Source organism: Chlamydotis macqueenii, chromosome 3 (genome assembly GCF_036417535.1).
Source record: "Chlamydotis macqueenii isolate bChlMac1 chromosome 3, bChlMac1.mat, whole genome shotgun sequence".
Taxonomy (NCBI): Eukaryota; Metazoa; Chordata; class Aves; order Otidiformes; family Otididae; genus Chlamydotis; species Chlamydotis macqueenii.
In genome coordinates this window covers 23,034,194-23,052,704 of record NC_141558.1, presented here as the reverse complement: position 1 = coordinate 23,052,704, position 18,511 = coordinate 23,034,194, and positions in this window count along the sequence as shown.

Below are 18,511 nucleotides of genomic sequence, written 5' to 3'. Positions count from 1 at the left end.
GAAGTTATCACAATTTAGTCAAAGAATAGGTTTCATCAGTCCCAAATTACTAGGCTGAATATGGGCTGGTGTAGGGGACTGTAATGATTTTTAACATGCAGATGGTCAGAGTAGATGATCCTTAATAATTTCTTATGATCTTGAACCCTATAATGAATAACATTGTGCAAAGGTCTGATTCTGCCAGACTAATAAGGAGTAATTTAGACAGGAGTCTAAAATGGCAGCTGTGTGCCATTTTACAATGTATGGATGCCCTAGTTCTCTGCCCAACGGTAGCAAAACCTTACTATTTGTTAGAGATGTATAAAACCTAATGAGAAACAGTAAGTGCATAAATGAAAGCTGCACATGGGCTACTTTTCTATTGGGTTTTACTGACATATTTCCAGTGCCATTCAGATATTCCTGCATTTCAAATTCCCAGATTAGTTCTGACTATCCTTTCACCCATAACCCTCACTTCCTGCTAGTTCTCAGCTTTACTGTGAGGGCTTTTACTATGCTTAATCAAAGGAGCTAGGAAGAGTATGAAGAAAATGCAACAAAACAATGAAAAGCTACTTTTAAAAATATTTGTTCTACAACATATCAGTTATTGTAACATTTAAATAAAATATCTAAGTCTTGAATCTGCCTTAATCCTATTGTCAACAGATGACTGAGGTTAGATTTTCAAAGATATCTAGATTCCTAATGGTGCACAGCAGGAGTTACAAAAAGTTAACAGCTGAGACCCAAGAAGTGACAAGTGGAATAAGTGTGATGGAAAGATGAGAAAGGAACTATAACATTAAAAAATAGTCAGGAAACATCTATTTTAGAGATATGATTTGATATAGTAGCTCTAATACAACTCTGAGAGTAAAGGTTATAGAGGCCAACAGAAGCCTTAAATTGCTAAAAACAAAGCAAAAGAGAAGAAAATAAAAGCAAAGGAAACATATTCAATTAAAAAAAAAAACCCTAACTATAACAAAATAAGGAGTCATTCTTTATAAAATTATAATGCTAAGTATGTTTTACATAATGAAAAATGGCCAGAGAGCATAAATATATACTACTGTTAGAGGAAGTAAATTCTTGCTGTCCACCTACAGTGAACTCTCCCCGGAGAGTTATAAAATTTTGACAGAAATTGCCTGAGTAATGGAATTACTAAAAGAAATACAGATGTCATTTTGAACACCAACAATAGGAAACTAAACTTCTTTTTCATTAACTACTGTTCTTGCAATCAAATCTGCTGTCAGATACAAATATGGCCTTTCATGTGAAGGCAGCATTCAGCCTTGAAAGAAAGAGAAAGGAAAGTTTACTATAAAATACAACAAATGAAACCCTAGCATGGTAAACATCATAAAATCATAGATTCATAGAATGGTTTGGATTGGAAGGGACCTTTAAGATTACCCAGTTCCAACCCCGTGCCATAGGCAAGGACACCTTCCACTAGACTAGGTCACTAAAAGTTCCGTTCATCCTGGCCTTGAATACTTATAGGGATGTGGTATCCACAACTTCTCTGGGCAACCAGTTCCAGTGCCTCACCACCCCCACAGTAAAGAATTTATTCCTTATGTCCAATCTAAATCTACCCTCTTCCAGTTTAAAGCCATTACCCCTTGTCCTGTCACTATATGACTTTGTCAAAAGTCCCTCTCCAGCTTTCTTGTAGGCCCCTTTTAGGTACTGGAAGGCTGCTATACTTATAGCAGGTCCCTGGAGCCTTCTCTTTGCCAAGCTGAACAACCCAAATTTTCTCTGCCTATCTTAATGGAAGCTCCAGCCCTCTAATTATATCTGTGGCCCTCCTCAGGACTTGCTCCAACAGATCTACATCTATCTTATATTGGGGGTCCCAGAACTGGATGCAGTACTCCAGGTGGGATCTCATGAGAATGGAATAGAGGAGGAGAATCACCTCCCTCGACCTGCTGGCCACTCTTCTTTTGATGCAGCCCAGGATACTGTTGGCTTTCTGTGATGCAAGCGCACATTGCCAATTCACGTTAAGCTTCTTATCAACCAACACCCCCAAGTCCTTCTCCTCAGGGCTGCTGTCAATCCATTCTCTACCCAGCCTGTATTTGTGCCTGGGATTGCCATGACCCATGTGCAGGACCTTGCACTTGGTCTTGTTGGTTCACCTCTCAAGCCTGTCATGTCTCTGGATGGCATTCCTTCCCTCCAAGGTGTCGACCACACCACAACACACAGCTTGGTATCATTGTCAAACTTTTTGAGGGAGCACTGTCCATGTCACTGATGAAGAGGTTAAACAACGCTAGTCCCAACGCTAGCCCCTGAAGAACACTGCTCATCACTTGTCCTCCACTTGAACATCGAGCCATTGACTGTAACTCTTTGAGTGTGGCCATCAGGCCAATTCCTTATCCACCGAATGGGCCGTCTGTCAAATCCACCTCTCTCCAATTTAGAGACAAGGATGTTATGTGGGACAGAGTCAAATGCTTTGCACAAGTCCAGGTAGATAACATCAGTTGCTCTTTCTTTATCCATCAATGCCATGGCCCTGTCATAGAAGGCCACCAAATTTGTCATAAAAGATGCAAGAGAAGAATTGCGATATTCCTGCTACTCTTGGAAGCACACTTCCAACAGAAGTACATCATATTTTGGTACATTAATATACTTGAACTTATGTACTTTAAGTATTATGTTGGAAGAAATGTCAGTAATAAAATTGGGTGAGGATACTGCCTATACGATTAGATAAGCTAGTCTCTCCACTCACAAAGTCTATGTGGTTCTTTTTAATATATTTTTTTAATATCTTGTATTAGAATATTATCTGAACAGAACTGCTCTTTTTATGAATGCGATGAGAATTTATTTTAGTTAGAAGAAGGAAATAAGTAAAAATACACTGAGATTATTATAATAAAGATTTTGTATAACTTGGAATGCTATATTCAGTTCTTATCATTCTCCTTAACTATATATAGTAAGAAAGAGCAGAAAGACCACATTTCAAGGCTGATGATAAGAAAGATAAAAATTTTTGAAAGGTTTTGCTATGAAAAAAAAAGTTAATTTAAAAAAGCGAAAGACTATAATGAAGATATTGAAAAAAAATGTTGAATAGAGCAATTTAGAATCATAGAATCATAGAATCATAGAATGGTTAGGGTTGGAAGGGACCTTCAAAGGTCATCTAGTCCAACCCCCCTGCAAGGAGCAGGCACATCCCTGACTAGGTCAGGTTGCTCAGAGCCTCACCCAGCCTGGCCTTGAACGTTTCCAGGGATGGGGCCTCCACCGCCTTTCTGGGCAACCTGTTCCAGTGTTCTATAATTTGCATCGTAAAAATTTTTTTCCTAATTTCTAATCTAAATCTATCCCCCTCTGTTTTAAAACCATTACCCCTCGTCCTATTGCAACAGGCCCTACTAAACAGCCTTTCCCCATCTTTCTTGTAGGCCCCCTTGAGGTACTGGAAGACTGCTATCAGGTCTTCCCAGAGCCTCCTCTTCTCCAGGCTGAACAGCCCCAACTCTCTCAGCCTGTCCTCATAAGAGAGGTGCTCCAGCCCTTTTATCATCTTCGTGGCCCTCCTCTGGACCTTCTCCAACTGGTCCATGTCCTTCTTATGTTGGGGGCTCCAGAACTGGACACAGTACTCCAGGTGGGGTCTCACCAGGGCAGAGTAGAGGGGGAGAATCACCTCCCTCGACCTGCTGGCCACGCTCCTCTTGATTTATAGACCAAATATTCTGTCTATACCTTCTAATAATACAAACCAAAAGGTATTTAATGGACTTAATAGCTGAACTTTAAAACAGGTTGTTTCAAGATATATCTGAGATAAAGAACTTAAGATGGCTCAAGAAAGCACAGTTTAAATATATATAAATAATTTTTGTAGTAGTATTACATATAGAAGTGACTAAATGTAACTTTGGTCATATATACTACAACGATTATATACTATGGCGTACGTAGTGTAATTGAATAATTCAGACCAGAAGTAGAGTGGAGGGGAAATTGTATTCCTTCCCTGAGGATACATTTCATGCTTTATAAATATTGCTGTGCTCAAACCAAGCAAAAGTTGTAAATACTTACTTTTAAAGACTGGTTGAAGTGTTTCTTTTTTTGTTTTGCTTGTGAGGAAAGTGACGAATGAATCAGAGACAATCATCAGTATACTTAGTAGCTGAGGTACTCTTTTAATGTGGGAGATAGATCCAGATTGTACTGCCCTGACAAAACTGAAACAGATTAAGCCAGAGAGGCAGAGAAAGGCAGGCTCCAACAGCTTTCAGCACGATGGCAGAGGCAAATGGCATTAAGATGGGTTCTAGTCACTCAGTTCCTCTTTCGTTTTGGCTTTGCCATAAGTGCCAGCGTACAGAACATTTCAGAAACATTTAACTAGGCTTATGTAATTTTGTGAAAGTTTAAGTTTTCCCATAAAAACTAACTTCACAAAAATAATTATGAAATAGTTCTGGTTCTAACTGCATCTGACAAGTCTTGCATGTTTTCACAGTCTGTTCATAAGACATACAGCTCAGATAATCCAATTATTTATTTATATCTTGAAACGAAGAAGTAACTTCTTTTTTTTTTTTGACATAGAAAGGATGAGAAAACACATGTTTCAATAGAAAATTATTTGACTTACTGTCTGTGGTTGTGTAACTTCTTCCTTCCAAGTAAATCTTGCACACAGTCAGAGTCAAGATACTGGGATATATGTAGCATTATTTTGCCTTTCTGTAGTAACCTTGTGATGCTACATCACTTGCATTCTAAGATGGACACTACTGGCAGTTGTATAAGATACAGAAGTTGGAGTTTTTGCATTTAAAAATACCATCAGTAGTCAAAAAAAAGTGGACAGTACTGCTTTGCACATATATAAACTATACTGAGTTCAATTCCAATAAAGGAATGAAAACATCGCAACTTAGCACCATGCTTCTGAGTTTTTCCTTTTAAATACCTGTCTCGTGGGAACAACTAACTATAATTTCTAGGTTCATTCTCTTCAAGAAACAAAACCTTTATCCACTTATAATTTAGTTACAAGATAATTCATTTTGTTTCAAAACTTTTGACATGCCTTTAAAAATCAATCTCAATAAATATCAAGGAACATGGAGATAGAGGTTATTTGTCTGTGATCAATTTTTATGTGACAAAATAGAAAAATGCTGAGAAATTAATTTCTTTAGTAAGAAGTCATTCTGAGAGAAAGGTAGATGTTCTAGATATTCTGAATCTTTATTTAGTGAAAAATAGAGAGTGGGTTCAATTATTACCTTTTTGTCATAGTCTTAGAATACATGTGCTTCATTTTTCATGGCCCTCTTTTACACATCATCTTTTCCCAACAGTCTGTCAAATTTTTAAGCTGATTTGCAGTACTCAAAGCATGACAGTGTGTGTCTAAATTACTTTAATATGTAAAATGGAGAGGCTGAAGAGATACTATTATTTTCCCCTTGGTGTTCTTTTTCTTTCTGTATACTTTCTCATGTTTGACTTTGTCAGTTTTGGATCAGAACTGATATAATAGAGCAAGAAGGAGTTTGTCAGGAGGTTGGAATCAGAAGATGCTTCTTATTTTTTTTCATACATGGTGTTTTGCAATGAGGAAAATTTGGGAGTTCCTGGTAATTTTATTCTTCATCTTGTTGAAACCATATAGTTTAAAGAATAAGAAACAGTAGTCCTTATTCTAATAAGATATTTCATATAAGTCGCATGAATTGTGTCTTGGAATGCAATCTGTTTTTCTCCATTAACTAAGATTTAGTTAGTTTAAAGTCGGGCTAGCTGAATCCCACCATTCTGAACTGGGTAAAGGTAAATATTTTTAGACAAGTTCTGTGAAATAGAAAAAAAAATATTGGAATCAGCTACCAGAAGCAGTTTTACAAGGATTACTAATTTCAAATAACATTTTTCCTTTATAAACCCACTGGTTCTTCCTCTTTAAAGAGAAATCTTGAGAAAAAGTAATACTAATTGTGGACCATAATTTCAGACTGCATCCTATGTTTGTTTTTTTTTTTTTCATTTAGAAGTTAGCAAAAGCCTTTACTCTAGAAAAAAACACTAAGATGAAAAGGAAAAAAAAAAAGTAGCTTCCAACAATATGTCTGTAACATGTTTAAATCCTTTCAAGAAGATGCTAAATATAGTCCTTTAGTAGTACTCCATCTCATGCTGAATGTGGAAATTCCAATTACATCATTATGTAGCAGATTCAATACCAGACTGTGTTGCTATTTTTATCAGACTACGCTATTTTTGTCTTATGATATAACTGGTGGTTCTGAGAGTGACATCTTACTTCAGACAGATTTATACTTTGCCATTTATTTCAAAGGAAGTGGAAGATGTACATCTTTCCAGATGTTCCCTGCATACAAATATTAGCCCAAAAGTATTTTTGTTGGCTCCATAGTTACAAGAAACAGCCTGGGGGAATCTTTGTTTCATTAATGTGCCATCCCGTAATGCTTATGGAGGAGACTATTATTTTTTTTTTCCAGCTTTGTCATTACACTACTGTTGTAGCTTGCACAGATTTTCTGAGTGTCTTTAAAGGGAATGTTTTTTCACTCTCCCATTCTCATATCACGTTGTGAATTTGTTTAGCTTCAGGGATTAATAGCGATGGAAATTCTGTTTACCTTTACTATGTAAAAATCCAACTTTGGAAACATTGTTTTGGAAAGGATGCATTTAAGATGCTTTGATGAGTGTTTCTTATTTTCCTAAGTTTATTAAAGTTCCTTAAGTAATGCTAGAAAACATTACATTTATCAGGTAATATAAATAATAGAATATTCAAATGACTTTTTAGGTTAGTAGAAAGTTATAGCATGGCCCTTTGGTTCATCTAACAGTAATTTTAAGTAAAGATATCTCAAGTTTGCACTAGAAACAAGAAATGAGAGCATGCACTGCTCTTCAGAAGGGTGCTTGGGTTGGCTCTTTGACATTAACCAAGCAGTTTCTATTACTACAATGATATTAAAACTGTTCCTTAGTGAAGTCTTGAAGGAGTACTGTTTTAAAACAGAAATAACCTTATAAGTTGAACAACAAGTCGGGCAAAAAGGCCAGGAGGCCCATGTGGATGAGCAAGGAGCTCCTGGACCAACTGAAAGTAAAAAAGGAAGCCTATAGAGGGTGGAAGAGGAGACAGGTAGCCTGAGAGGACTATAAAGAGGCTGTGCGAGTGGCCAGGGATCGGGTGAGGAAGGCTAAAGCCCGGACGGAGTTGAATCTGGCCAGGGATGTCAAAAACAACAAGAAGGGCTTCTATAGGTATGTAGGAGAAAAAATAAAGTCCAAGGAGAAAGTAGGCCCCCTCTGGAAGGAAATCGGTGTCCTGGTTACCTGGGACGTGGAGAAGGTTGACGTCCTCAATGACTTTTTTGCCTCAGTCTTCACTGATAAGGGCTCTTGTCTCGCCACCCAAGCTGTGGAAGGCACAAGCAGTGACTGGGAGGATGAAGAACCGCCCACTGTCCTTAAAGAGCAGTTTTGGGAACATCTGAGGAACCTGAAGGTGCACAAGTCCATGGGACCTGATGAGATCCATCCGCGGGTCCTCAGGGAACTGCAGATGAAGTTGCCATGAAGATGAAGTTGTATTTGAGAAGTTGTGGCAGTCTGGTGAGGTCCCTGATGACTGGAAGAGAGGGAACATAACCCCCATTTTTAAAAAGGGGAACAAGGAAGACCCAGGCAACTACAGGCCAGTCAGCCTCACCTCTGTGCCTGGCAAGGTCATGGAGCAGATTCTCCTGGAAAACATGCTAAGGCCCATGGAGAGCAAGGAGGTGGTTGGTGACAGCCAACATGGCTTCACCAAGGGCAGATCGTGCCTGACCAATTTGGTGGCCTTCCATGACGGGGTGACAGCATTGGTGGACAAGAGACGAGCAACAACTATCATCTCCCTGGACTTGTGCAAAGCTTTTGACACTGTCCCACACGACATCCTTCTCTCTAAACTAGAGAGGCATGGGTTTGATGGACGGACCACTTGGTGGATACAGAGTTGGCTGGATGGCTGCACTCAGAGAGTGGTGGTCAACGGCTCAATGTCCAAGTGGAGACCGATCACAAGTGGCGTTCCTCAGGGGTCCGTGTTGGGCCTGGCCCTGTTCAACATCTTTGTCGGTGACATGGACAGTGGGATAGAGTGCACCCTCAGCAAGTTCGCCGATGACACCAAGCTGTGTGGTGCCATCGACATGCTGGAAGGGAGGGATGCCATCCAGAGGGACCTTGACAGGCTGGAGAGGTGGGCCTGTGCCAACCTCATGAAGTTCAACCAGGCCAAGTGCAAGGTCCTGCACCTGGGTCATGGCAATCCCAGGCACAAATACAGGCTGGGTGGAGACTGGATCGAGAGCAGCCCTGAGGGAAGGGACTTGGGAGTGCTGGTGGACGAGAAGCTCATCATGAGCCGGCAATGCACCCTTGCGGCCCAGAAGGCCAACCGCATCCTGGGCTGCATCAAGAGGAATGTGGCCAGCAGGTCAAGGGAGGTGATTCTCCCCCTCTACTCTGCCCTGGTGAGACCCCACCTGGAGTACTGTGTCCATTTCTGGAGCCCCCAACACAAGAAGGACATGGACCAGTTGGAGAAGGTCCAGAGGAGGGCCACGAAGATGATCAGAGGGCTGGAGCACCTTTCCTGTGAGGACAGGCTGAGAGAGTTGGGGCTGTTCAGCCTGCAGAAGAGGAGGCTCCGGGGAGACCTGATAGCGGTCTTCCAGTACGTAAAGGGGGCCTACAAGAAAGATGGGGAGAGACTCTTCAGTAGGGCCTGTTGTGATAGCATGAGGGGTAATGGTTTTAAAACAGAGTGAGGTAGATTTAGATTAGATATCAGGAAAAAGGATTATTACAATGAGAGTTGTAGAACACTGGAACAGGTTGCTGTCACGCTCTGGTTTCGGATGAAAGGAAGGCCCCCTTGTGTTCTAGCTGACCTCAGACAAGTCTGGGCAGCTAGAGGCGCCTAGACCAACCTCTCACACACCGGAGCATGGTTTTGCTCATATTCTCGGGAACAGAATTAAAACGGAGTCAAGCTCCAGGTACCCGAGAACAAGTTCACAAATGCAAGAGAAAAGAGAGAAAGAATGGAAAGAGGGAAAAGAGTTTCAGTTGCAATAGCTACCATCACAGAGCTGTGGCTTCCCGACAGTCCAGTTCATTCAGTGGGGGAATGGTCTATCCGAAGTTGGTTCCGTGGATGTTGGTTCCATTGATGCTGGTTCTGTCAATGTTGATTCTGTCAATTTTTTTTTCCTTGATCTTTGTGCCCCTTTTTTCATTTTGGTTGTTTTTGTCTGTTGTGGTTTTGTTTAGTGAGGGGGGGCCTAATGTGGTAGCTTCTGCAAGAAACTGCTAGAAGTCGCTCCCCTTTGTTTAGTGGACTCGGCCGGACCTATGGCGGATCTGCTGCTGGCTAAGGCCAAGCCAATTGGTAGCAGAATGTTCCGTGATAATGCCTCTGCAATAACGTATTTAAGAAGGGGAAAACAGAAAAAAAAGAGAGCAGAGAAGATGTGAAGAAGCTGAGTGGGAACAGACGCGCAGAAGGGGAGGCACAGGCCTCATGGGCCTTGCAGGCCTCACCCTCTGGCCTATTGCTAGGCAGCCGACTGGGCCCGACTCGGTCCGGCCCAGCCCAGCTGCAAGAAGTGGAGAGGAGATGAGATGGATGATGTGAAGAGATTCTGAGAGGCATCTGCCAGCCCGTTGTGAAGAACTTTTCTTGTGAGAGGAACAGCTGCAGACGCCAAGGTCAGTTCAGAAGGAGGGGGAGGAGTAATGTGGCTCCTGGCCAAGATTCCCCTGCAGCCTGTGGTGACGACCATGGTGGAGCAGGTTGTCCCCCTGCAGCCCATGGAGGTCCACGGATGAGCAGAGATCCACTTGGAGCCTGTGGAAGACCCCACACTGGGGGATATGGATGCCTGAAGGCGGCTGTGGCCCGTGGAGGGCTTGCTGGGACAGCCGTTCTGGAGAGACTGTACTCCGTGGAAGAGATGACCCACGCCGGAGCAGTTTCACGAAGGACTGTGGCGTATGGGTGGGACCCCACAACAGAGCAGAGGAGGAATGTAAGGAGTTCTTCCCCCAACCATGAAGCAGCGGCGTGAAACAACGCATGATGAACTGACCGCAACCCTCATTCCCTCTTCACCCCCTGTGCCGCTCGGGGCGGGGAAGGTAGTAGAGATAATGTTAAGCTTGGGAAGAGGGAGGGGTGGATGGAGGTTATCTTGTTCTCTGTCTCATTATCCTGCTGTTTGTAGTAATAAATGAATAGTTTTCCCCAAGTCGAGTCTGTTTTGCCTGTAATGGTGACTTTAAGGATTTTCTCCCTGTCCTTATCTCAAAACTCAAGCCGTTTTTCTTATATTATCTCTCCCTGTTCTCTCAGAGGGTGGGGGCAGTGAGAAAGAGACTGCGTAGTCTGGTCCTGATCGGGGCTGAACTATGACATTTTCCTTTTATTGTTTGTTTCGTTGCATATTCATTGTATTCCAAGAGCTGGTTTGCCTAGCCACACCCCTCACCTGGTAGTGATATGCATGCCCACTACCGTCTCTGGGCCCCTCTGTTTTTTTCTCTGGCCTCAGGTCTGGGCGCATGCCGGGGGGTAGGGCTAAATTTCTCAGAGTCAGCTCTGCATTCAGCTTCGCAGGACAACAGAAGTTGGCTTGCAAGATAAAGGGAATTGGCTTGCAAGATAACATGAAGGCTCTAGTCCTATGGTTTAACTAAAGTTCCATTGTTCGGGTGGTGGTTTGATGTTTCGACAATGTTGAGGCAAATACTCGATATAGTCTTTTACAGTTGCCCAGAGAGGTGGTGGATGCCCCATCCCTGGAAACATTCAAGGCCAGGCTGGATGAGGCTCTGAGCAACCTGATCTAGTCAGGGATGTCCCTGCTCCTTGCAGGGGGGTTGGACTAGATGGCCTTGAAGGTCCCTTCCAGCCCTAACCGTTCTATGATTCTATGATCACAAGATGGATTAATTTTCAAGCCCGGATTTGATGTGAAGTCTAGGTCAATGTTTAATTCATGTATAACAATGCTATTTAGACTCATCATTTTTCCTCTTATCTTAACTTTTTGACTTACAACTTTTGTATTATTTGTATTAAAGTGAAAGGAGTGGGTCAGTTGCTTTTGTGTTTAGCCATTTTATATTTCTACTGAAGCAAGTGTATTCCTCTCAGAATTCCACAACAATCCCTCAAGGCCAGGCTGACATAAGTTTTAAGGGTTATGATACATTTTTTTTTCTCCTTTTCTTAATTAATTTTTTCTTAATCTTCTTTTTGGTGTTTCAAACTCTTCTACTTCCAGGAAAACTTAGAAGTGTGAACCAAAATGTAAACGAATGCAGTGGTGCAGTCTGAGACCAAAAACAGCCTGAAACAAAATTCTTTAAGCTGTTAATCACTCCATTCATCTTAGTCAGGGATGTGGAATTAGGCATTTTTCCATGATAGAATGTAATAGAATTTTCTATTATGACATTTGTGATTTTCTTTAGCCCAGTACTCAACATGAATTAGTTACATTAGTTCTACATGGAACAAAATTATCCTGTTCTCCCTTTTTGTCTTTCCCTTCCCATGTAGCTGCAGCAAGCAACTTGGATTTCCTATCTGGCAGACAGCAAAAATGTATTTTTGAAATTCAGAAGATGGAAGGGACTGTATATTCTCAGATGAAACTTTTAATAACTAGTAATAACTGTAGACTCTCCAATCATTCAATGAAAGGAGGAAGAGATCAATCACATGGAGTCTAAGAATCCTGCCTTATACAAGAAATACCAATTTTTTTTTTTAAGAAAAAGTTTTAAAATTAGAAGCAAATATTCAGATCATTATTGTTTTATTCTATCTGGAACTAATACAGATGGTAAAAAAAGGTTCAACATAACTGGAAAAGCACTGATTATGCTATATGGGATGATTATAAGAACAGCCTCATCTTTTGCTACCCTCCTTATTTTTCTGATAAATGTGGAATGCATTTTCCATTCTTGCCTTTCTCCTGAGGGAAATTAAAATAAATAAATAAATAAAAGAATCCCTTCTACTTTGGATCTCAGACTTCAGAATATTCTCTAACACACCTACCTATTCTTACCTGCCTATTACCTGTTATTCTTCACTCATATTATAAACATTAATTTCATTTCAGAGAAAACCACAAGACGAAGCATGGAAATGCTTAGAAATGCTACCTAGCTACCTAGCCCTTCCCAATACCCCCAGTTTTGCACTTAATTTGCAAAAGAGGTATCAGGGAGCAGTTTCACACAGGAAAAGTTGAAACTCACTGTATTCATTGTAGTTTAGGTAATACTGTAGAACTGAATGATTTGGAGTTGTTTCCTCCAGTCTAGTTAACAGAAAAGCAGTTGACAGTGGAGTGCTTTGCTATATCAGTGAACAGTGGAGTCTATATAGAAAATGTGATGCTGCTTAAGTGGCTGCTGACAAGAATAAGAACATCTGTAGCTACTGATCCCTAAGGAATGTAGAAAATGTCAAAATGCCAAAAAATTGCAATATGAATAGATTGACAGGAAAGTATTAAAAGATTCTACAGAACTGTAATGTGAACTAGAAAGCATTTGATGTTTAAATTGGGCAATTATTCACAAACTAAACATAAAATCATTCAGTTTCTACAGTTTGACATGATTCTCAGGCATGAATGACAGTTAGATAGGAGTGTATTTTACCTTGTGGTGATGTTTTCTCCATGTATTATTTAACACTTAATTTAACTTACTGTTGACCTTCTGCTTGGCTTCCCAGTAGCTTCCAGTCATTTCTTGTTACTTAATATTTTTTTCCTAATGGCCACGCCACGATAGTACTCTGCTAGCATGGTGCATGTTACACCAACAGCAACTTGAATGTAGAGTGGCAGTGTCAAATCAGATGTAAGAAACACAGTAACAGCAAGCAATAGTAAATAATTTGAAAATATCCTTTCTTTTTAAAAACAACAACAGAAAAAAAAACCTTCAAATAATAGTTTATAAAAGATTAAAAGCAAAGGTGGAAGACAGTAATTGTATTTAAAACAGTACAATTAGAGAGAAGGTTACTATTCATTTTTACAAGGACTCAGTTCAAATGGTAAGATCAAACCAGAACTGGGTTATGAATTTCTATAAAACTCATACTATACTGTATAATATATACATGTGTCAACACTTGATTCTAGCACATTTAGATTTCATTTAAGTATGAAATTACACTCTTTGCAGCAGACATACAACCAGTACATACATGCTAGGGAAAAAAAAAATACTGCAAACCTTAAAAATGTATAACATCTAACTATATACTAGAGAACAATTGATATCTATGTGTTATACACATCTTACTCTTTGAAACAGCAGCATACATAAATCTGAAATTAAAACACATCATTGAAAAAACCCATCACACTCATAGGAAAATACCATACCAAATTAAATTAAATGAATCAATGAATACCTTACAGGATTATCTTATTTTATTTTCTTCTTTTATGCTCTTTGTAAAAGTAAATTTTACTTCAGCGGATGAAGTGGAAGACCCTCAGCTATTTGCTGGTTTACCTGAATTGTTTGAAGTCCAGAAATTACATGAAGGTATACTTTCACTTAAATTTAACTAATAGCCAAGCATTTTCTGTGGAGATGAGTCAAACAGTTTAACTCTAACTGGATGAATTCAAACGCTGAAATATGCATTGAATAGGGTACCATTTACATAGCATACTGATTATGAACATTTTAGTAGAAAACTGTAATCTAAAATAGTGACCTATTATTTAAAGAATTCAATCCAGTAATGAACAATTGTAAGTCTTTCAGAATATTAGAATTTTGAGATAATTGCACATGAAACAAAGCAGTATGTAATAAAAAATGTAAGAAAAAAGTCCTTAAAAATGAACTATGAGTTTTATCTGATGCCCTCCCCCGCCTCTTAAGCATGAAGTCTACCCTATAGATATGAAGGCAGAACCAAACATATGAACCTCATGAAGTCGTCCTGGGTACAGAATTCTGAGATGTTGCTTGTGGCAAATTCTGATTCAAAATATATGGATAGAAAAACAGGCTAACTAGCAGAAAAGAAGAAGAATTTTACAAGAAAAAAAAAAAGATACTCTTTTCTGGAAGTTCTTGGAACTTCTTGCCAGTTTCTGCCAGGATAGTAGCATTATCTGATACTAATGACTAGGTCAAACAGAAAAGTCCCAGTCTCTTAATTAACTACTCTTCCATCCTCTCTTGCCCAGGAAGAAAATATATGATAAATACATGATAAATATATATATATAAAATATGATAAATATATTAATAATTGATTTCCTTTACTTCTTAAAGCTGTCTTACAGATTTTAGAATCTTGTGGATTCTGTTCAGTCTTTCCTACTGCACTACCTTCTCTCTCAGTACTTCAGGTTTTTTTCTGTTTCATAATTTAAAAATCCTCAACGAATTTCTTTCTTTGTTCATTCTGGGAACCCTAGAAGAGCAGATCTGTCTCTAGTTCCCTGTTTCTTAACTGCATTAGATGACCCAAGGAACTTCCTTATGCATATTTGATAACCACACATTGCCATTATACACATTTTATGTACCCTGATGACTGAAATACTTTAGTTCATCTAACCTTTCATCAAAATGTAGTTTCTGTTTGATGTGGCACTGCCATGTGTAATGTATTCACATGTATGTGTTCAATGCTAAACTTAGGCCGAAATTATCAGACTTTACAACCAATTATGCTTAAAATAGAGATACTCAGAATTTGAACAAGCATCATAAAAATCATATGATAGGAAACACGGCATAGAATAATAAAACATGTGAGTTAAAATATTATTTTAAGTGTGTTTATCCATAATTAAATCAATTTTAATTCTGTATCTGGGCAAGATTTCATAATTTAAGTAGGCTTATCAAAATTTCTGATACCACTTATTTGTCCTTTCCTTCAGAACTCTACTATATCACAAAACTGCAGAATGGTTGAGGTTGGAAAGGACCTCTGGAGGTCATCTGGTCCAACCTCCCTGCTCAAGCATGACGACTCAGAGCAGGTTGTGTCCAGATGCCTTTTGAATATCTCCAAGGGTGGAGACTCCACAACATCCCTGGGCAACCTGTGCCAGAGCTTGGCTACCCTTACAGTGAAAAAGTATTTCCTGATGTTTAGATGGCAGCTATTGTGTCCATGGCTTCTGGTCCTGTCACTGGGCACTACTGAAAAGAGCCTGGCTACATCTTTTTTACACGCTCCCCTCAGATATTTGAAGGCATTGATAACATCCCCCTGAGCCTTCTCTTCTCCAAGGTGAATTGTCATGGGTTTCTCTGTATAGGAAATTATATACACATCTGGTCTAACAGATAATCTTATAGAAAGATATTCCTTTGTGGCTGGAAATTGATCTTTGATATCTATATATCAACCTGGAAAATATGGAGATACTTTAATTTCCCTCAAAAAAAACTTTTCAGGTCAGATTCTGAATTATCATTTTAGACTCAGTAGGAAATCTCTATTTGTTATAAATTTATAAGAATATTATCATTAACAAATGAGTGATGCCATCAACTTAGACTATGCTTACTGATTTGCCATCTTCATTATTTTTTTTATATCTACAGAAATTGGACATCATTTCCAGCAAAATGAAGAAGTTACTATGGGACAATGTAAGAAAGTCTGCTCTTTATCCTGTGTCATAATCCCGAAATATAAGAAGGTGTGTTCTTTCAGTTTCCATTTCTGCTTATGACTATAGTCATAAATGAGCCATATGAGTCATATGAGAAGCAATTTTCCTTTTTCTGTTTAATTGAGGACTTACAGGAATAAAATACTTCAATAATTACAATCTTAAAAATTGGGCTTTGAATTTGGATTCTGAAGATCAGATTTTCAATGGTATCACACCCACCAGTTCCTTTCTAAGCACTGATTTAATTAGCTGTATTTCCACTTCATCTTATTTATTCCTTTTGCTTTATTTTTTCTATAATAAATTTAGTACATTTGCTACTATTCCTTTATCACTTCTGGCAGTCACACAATGCAACCATATAGTAAGAAGGTCTGATAAATTTCTATATCAGTGTAGATAGACAGTCTTGTGTGATGTATTAGCATACGGAAGTGTCTACTAAACTGACCACTAACAGTTTTTATTATAGATATTACTATACTTTTATCCTTGTAACTACTATTTCAAACTTTACAAGAGGTATATTTCATCTTACATTTTAAAAATGTTTGAAAATAAGACATCTACAGCTTTCAAGTAAATAAGTGCATGAAGGCATTTTAAAATAACCAAACATTGCTTTTCAGAGTTTGCAGCAACTGAAATAAAATAATCACTTTTATTATATTAACCTAAGGTTGACATTAACTTGATTATCATAATGCATAGCATAGAAAAAAAATACATTATGTAGAGAAAGAAACTCTTACAATTTTGTTTACTTTGCAGCATTGTCGGTCAAACGTGTCAGACACAAAAGAAATGCTGCTCTAACTGAGTAGTAGTAGTACTAACAGTCACATAGAGAAATGCAGAAATCAGTACATATCCCTAGGTTGAGCCTAAACTAATAAAAGCATTGGTACACAAACAAAGCCAACACTGGAGTGACATGAGCTCTGGTAAGGTTGATATTGAGGGGACAGCGATATGCATACATTTCTATGTGCTGAGACTGCAGGTTACAGATATATTTTCTTATGTACACCTTAAAAGATCAAACAAACCAAACATTTTACTGCTGGGAACTCTGGCTGATAACCAGTTGTTCATCTCTTATGCACAAAAAATACATATGATCAGAAGTGTCAAAGTTGTTCTCCTTAACAGAGTTTAGGATGAGGTAATTTAGAAACTAAAAAGCAACTCACATACAAAAAGAAAAATTGAAATTTCCTAGGTTCCTGCTGACTTTCGACCAGTGAATTATTTTTTAAAGTCACATGCACTATTTACACAAAATCTGCTTAATCACGTGTATGTTGATGGACCATCAAGATCCCACTCATCTTACTAATTGCTCTGGCGGGCAGGGGAGTGTTGCAAGAATTCAAGGACATTCATAGCAGTTTAGTTTGCAGGGAAGGTAAAATTATGCAGCAATTAGTTTGGTTGCTAAAGTTTCCAAATGTGCTACATTACCACTATGCTGTCTACGGACTCCAGAGAAATTTCAGAGTACGTAGCCATCTTGCTTCTGCATTTCTAATACTTCGTCTAAGTCTAGACTACTTTCACACAGAAAGCTCTACAAGAGGTCATGAATTACAGCAGGACTTTTGCAATAAAATAATTAATTGCTTTTACAAACAGTTAGAAAAGTATACAGTGTTCCTTATGGAATGCAAGAGTAAAACAAAATTCATCCAGTCCACTAGAAATACAGCAATCTATTTATTGAACACATACTTTTATTTGACTGATTGTCAAATGGCTTTTAAAAGTATGTTTTAAAATATGTGCACTGGAACATTTTTTTTTTTTTTTACAGAACTGTAGTAATAAACTATATCTTGGCATAGATATATATTGTTATGTCTAAAATTTCACCTTAACTAAATAACATTAAATTGTAATAGCATAGGAATAGCATTGACTGTATGGTAATGGTAAGAAAATAAGATATTAAGGATTTTTACTTATATGCCTGTGTCTTTCCCATGGAGTAGATACAGAAGTTACATCTGATAGCTCAGCAGTAGCCTCAGTACACAGAAAGTAAATGCTGTACTTTAATAGCTTTATGTCAGCAGAGATTTTGCACAAGTTGAATATCCCCTGCTTTCCCTACTGTTAAGTGTTTTCCTTATCACTGTACTCAAGTCAGGAAAGTTTTAAAAAATCATGGTCTCTTTTCCAGTCCCAAGGGGAAACTGAACAAATATGTATGACTCGTGACCATATAAATATGGTCTCACCGCTGTGCCTGACAAGATCTTGGGGCAGATGCTCCTGGAAACTACACTAAGGCACATGGGAAATAAAGAGGTGATTAGTGATAGTGAACATGGCTTCACTAAGGGCAAATCATGCCTGACAAATTTGGTGGCCTTCTATGATGGTATTACAGCACTGGTGGATAAGGAAAGAGCAATTGATGTCATCTACCTGGACTTGTGCAAAGCATTTGACACTGTCCTGCATGACATCCTTATCTCTAAGATGGAGAGACATGAATTTGATTGATGGACCACTCAGTCGATAAGGAATTGGCTGGATGGCCACACTCAAAGAGTTCTGGTCAACAGCTTGATGCTCAAGTGGAGGACAAGTGGCATTCCTCAGAGGTTAATATTGAGACAGACACTGTTAAATATCTTTGTCAGCAACATGAACAGTGGGATAGAGTGCACACTCAGCAAGTTCACTGATGACCCCAAGCTCTGTGGTACAGT